The sequence below is a fragment of the Leptonychotes weddellii genome, chromosome 12 (assembly GCF_054177405.1).
Source record: "Leptonychotes weddellii isolate Sample4059 chromosome 12, ASM5417740v2, whole genome shotgun sequence".
NCBI lineage: Eukaryota > Metazoa > Chordata > Mammalia > Carnivora > Phocidae > Leptonychotes > Leptonychotes weddellii.
Window position 1 is genome coordinate 87548757 of NC_138380.1, and position 4977 is coordinate 87553733.

At 40.3% G+C, this 4977-nt stretch overlaps 1 pseudogene; it reads left to right on the top strand.

Moving 5' to 3' along the window:
- The first annotated feature begins 1533 nt into the window (after positions 1-1533).
- Positions 1534-3999, top strand: LOC115939726 (zinc finger and BTB domain-containing protein 44-like; annotated as a pseudogene).
- Positions 4000-4977: the final 978 nt, after the last annotated feature.

Below are 4977 nucleotides of genomic sequence, written 5' to 3' on the forward strand. Positions count from 1 at the left end.
GGGCGACTTCTTTGTGTAGTAAATGCCACTTTTATTCTATGGGAAACACTGATTTAATTCTTAGTGGGAAAAGAAGACCCTAGAAATGTCAGGATGTTACCCTGAGGTAAAACATTTGTTTCCATTTCTTCTAGATTACTGCTTCATGGATTTCTCACCTAGAAAATCTGTACCTGTGCATTATGTACCCATTTACCATGTGTGGGTTTTTTGTGTGCATTTTGAAGATATTTCTGAATATGTCCTATTTATGTAATCTGTATTTTTATTCTCTGAGGATTATTGATTGTTTCCATTCACCTTTAGGTAACCAGTAACTGATTGCTAAGTAGTACACTGATATTTCATTAGTTTTAATTAAAATGATTTGATAAACCATGAAAAAGTGCCTAATAAAATTCTTTAATAAAGATGACTCCATGATTTCACCTGAAAAGAACATTCCTAACAACCATTCCCATCACCCACCGTCACTCCCTAATAAGCAATAAATTAGCCATCAAATGTAGCTGTGCCCAGGAACCAGATATATCTTTATGAAGCAGAAGCTTAGGACTGGAGTTACAGGCCACCTGGACACCGGGGCTGACATAGGAATTATAAGAACAGTTCGCCTCTTTGGAGGAAATAGGTTGCAAAATGGGGAAGAGAATCAGAAATCCCTGTGTAAAGAAGGAAGCTGGAGCAGGTCCTTCTGCCTGTGAATGAAGGCTGGAGATGATGGTGACCACAGTTTGGCACACCCCTCGATGAGAAACCGCTATCCTGAAGGTGGTATAGGACGGGGAAGAGCTAGACAGCCCTCAGACTGGCAATTAGGCCAATTCAGTGGGTGAGAGCTCCCTGCTGCCATCATGATATCTGGTGCTTTACTGGGGGTTCTGAAAGCCTCGATAAAGGTAAAGCAAAACTCCAAGAAATGAGGACATGAACAGAACAGGAAAAGAGAAGTTCCACTCAAGGTTATATCCAAATTAAAATTTAGAGACAAAATCATATATATAAAAGTCATATATATATATATATATATACACATTAGTTATATATATATTAGGTATATATTTCATATAGAAATCATATTTATATCTATTTTATATGCAAAATCCAAACCAAGGAAATTGTTCCCTAGGAAAGAAAACTAATGGACATAGAAAATGATTCTAAAATCATGTTTACAATCTTAAAGAAAATCAAGGCAAGAGCAACTTCCATTAAAAATGAAAAAAAAAAAAAAAAGGACAATGGAGTGGCAACGACAACATAGTTTTAAAATCTTTCCAGATCCCTGCACACTGTATTAGGCAGGACACCTTCACTATGTACAGGATAGTAAAGGCAAAGACCCAGGAATGCCACCTACAACAGTATGTGGTGTTAGGGTAGCCCTGTGTTCCCCAAATCACAGGAAGGTGGAGACAAACCTGGGACAACGGCCTGAGTCATTTCTGCAACTATGAACAGAGAAGTGGATGGAAAGTAAAGTGACTTCTAATGTCCCTGTGAGCCAGAAGACATAATATTCATTAACAGTTAATGCCCAAAGGTGAAACATGGAAAGCTGAGGAAGGCAGCAAAACTGGCCATGAAATACGCAAGCTCCAGTTTGCAGGTGACTGAAGGATTCTATAGAGACAGTCGGTGCTGGGGATGTCTGGGCCCTAAAAGCTCTGAATTAATCAACTTTAAGATCCCACCAAGGAAAAGCCCATGGGGAGGTGAAATTTCTGTGAATGGAATCCACATAAGAGGGACAGAGACAGTATGGGCAAAAGAGAAAAAAATGGATCCTGACAAAAGTTGGGAGAGAACTTTCAAAAAAGTTTAAAGCCATATTTTCGGGAACTGTATTGTAACAATAAAAGGAAGTTCCAGAATCTAGAGCTGGTGGTGAAGCTAAAAAAGTAATCAAAACCCACCTCCTCTTCTAAGAATAGAGGAAAAGTCACCTCCTTTAAACTTGAACAAGAGAAAATATTACAGTTCGACCCCATAAAAGTTTCATCTAAAATATATGATGAATAAAGAGAATAAGAGTTCTAAAAAATGACAATGCTTTACCAGAAAGAGAAGATTTCAAGGCAGATGCAATCTGTCAAAGTGAGTTAGAATAAATTATAAAACCAATAACATTTATGAAAGCAAAGCCCATCTTAGAATTAGAAATACCCAGAAATAAGAAGTATTTTTCCCTTGACTCACTTCTGATATACCAAAAGATCTATACAGAGGAAGAGATAAAACAAATAAAATAGCTCGCATAGACTACAATCTAATTAAAAAAAAAAAAAAAACTAAAACCAGCCATTTGATCAGATAAACGTGGATTTTGCTTATTTAAGTCACCAATTACAAAGATTTTCAGATAACTAACAAAGTGAAATCTGACATTTTACCATGTATAAGAAACACCCATCTTATAAAACAGTATTTAGGAAGTTTAAAAATAAAAGGACAAATATAAACCAAGAAGAGGTAAATGAAAAGTAGACGAGGAGTCTCATACTTGATATTAGAATTCAGACCAGGAAGCACCGAAAAAGCAAAGGTCACTTTATAAAGCTGAAAGGTTCACAACGAAAATATAACAATTACTATCATTATTTATTATCGCTCCCAGAACTTACTGCAACGCCGTTCTGAGCGGAGAGAATACAGAGCTACAGATGCTTGGAGGAATGGAATCAAACTAATAGTCGAAGAAATTAACACATGTCTCTCAATGCAATACAGATCAAGGAATATAGACCTAACCAACATAACCGACAATGCAGATTTTACAGATATGTATCAAAGTTGCAATACAAATAGCAGAGAATATCTGTTCTTTCTAAGTTTATGTGAAACATTACCCTAGTTTTGCCTGCAAAGAAAACCTTCATGAATTATAAAGCATGCAAATAATCCAAAGAGCATTCTCTGACAACATATAGTAACATAATCAATTTTAAATAAAAGGCTTTTTTCTTAGAAATTAAGGGAACAAACCTATCAAAATACGTTCTGGGAGAGCTCCCACCCACAGGCACGCCGCACGCTGAGCTGCTATGCCCCAGCCACAGTCTGTCCACGGGCGAGGCGCAGGGACCCTGCAGAGGGTCCCAGGGTCCCGCAGCGTCCCGGGGAGCGGGGAGCGGAGAGGCTGCGAGCCCTGCGCTCTCCCGCCGCTGGCGCCCCGGCCTGGCTGGGAGCAGCAGGAGGAGAACTGCCCACAGGCTCCCCAGATGGAGGTGTCACTGAAGGGTTACCCACACTTCAAAGCACTTCTAGCGCTGATGCTCGTGCAGGTGATGAGGATATACTGGAAAATGTTTAGTGTCCCTACCAACTCTGCATCGCTCCTTCTGCCCGCAGTACGGAACCACCAGGCCCACAGGGTCCAGACAGACCTTTTCGGTGTCCAACTTGTGGGGTAAGACACAGCGTATTCAGAACCTAAGAAAAGCACGTGCTCATCCGTTCAGGAATTAAACCATTTCAGTGTGAGCGCTGTGGGGCAAAGTTCGCCAGGGCTTACTCGCTAAGGGTGCGTGGCCTCAAGCGTGAAGGGCGACGCAGTTTCCAGTGCCAGATGAAGTTTCCAGTGCCGGATTCGTGCCATCGCGTCCTCCAGCCACGTGAGGGCTTCCCAGCACCTTATCCGCAAGCCTCGGATTTACGGGTGCAAAACCCCGCGGCGCCCTGTTCGTGCACCGGAGGAGTCCGGACCGTGAAGCAAGCTGCTTCCAGAGCCCTGATTTCCTGGTAGTGGCCTGCTTCGACCAGGAGCAAGAACAGGCTCTTGTTGTTCTGGGTGATCTCGGAGAGCACAGTTTTGAGAGCAACTGCCCTGTTCAAATGCCTGTAATTTGCCAGGTCTCCTGGACCCAGAACTGTGAAAGCACTTTCCCCTTGGGGTCTCTTGGAGGGCTGGCAGAAAAAGAGGAAGAAGAGCCAGAGCAACCAGAGAAGACCCCCCTCCCCCCCCACAACACACACACACATCAGAGCCGTCCTCTGTAAGCATTGAGTGATTTCATGGTTTGGCTTCATTTTTGGTTTTTGGACAGTGCTTGTGCTTGGTCTTGTACATTTAATTTAAATTAAATTTTTTAAACAAACAAACAAACACAAAAGTTTGGGAAAGAATTTTTCATGACTGAGAGGCTGCTTCGGTAAGTTGACAATAACATATTGTTGAAACATAATTGAAACTAGGAGACTTAAGGAGAACCAGTTGACTTAACCCATAGATCAGTTTCTTCTTCCATTGTTAAAAGTAGGCTAAGGAGATCAGCAGATAAAGGGGAATTCAGATGATTATTGACCTTCCTGAGGTGAAAGAGTTCAACAGAACAAATTACTGAACAGAACTCGACAGATAGCCTAAATAGATGTTTACTCCCATACACAGGACGTTGTACAATATTTTGTAAAGCCTGATGGTTTTGGAAATATTTACAGTAAAATTTCTTAAAAATTATTAGGGTAGGTACTTCTGAAACCCATGTATTTTTTTTTTTAACTTTGTCATTTCTATTATTTTTCATGGTGAAAATTTGCTGTTGGGATAGGCATTTCCTGGACTTTTTTTAGTACCGCTCCAAATAATCTTTCTTCTGCTTTCTCTGCTTTGCAGAGACTCGTGATTGAGAATAGTCAGGCTGTGCATGAAATGTGATAGGGAGTGGAAAATGAAGTACATACATCTCAGCTTTACAGGAACTCTTGCAATACTGACTAAAACTGTGGTTTACCTGGTCTTTGAATGTTAATGCCTAGCTAATTAGGTCATTGCCCAAATCATTTTTTCTCTTGCCCCATGAACAATACTTTCTCTTACATATACTTGAATGTCATATGAAGGAAAAATATTGGAGATTTTCTATATTTTATGGATAGTTTTATGTATTGTTGGAGATGTTTTAATTGTGCTGATTTGGAGAAAAAAAATTCTCTGTTAAGGAGAACACAAATCCAAAATATATTCTAGGGGAAATA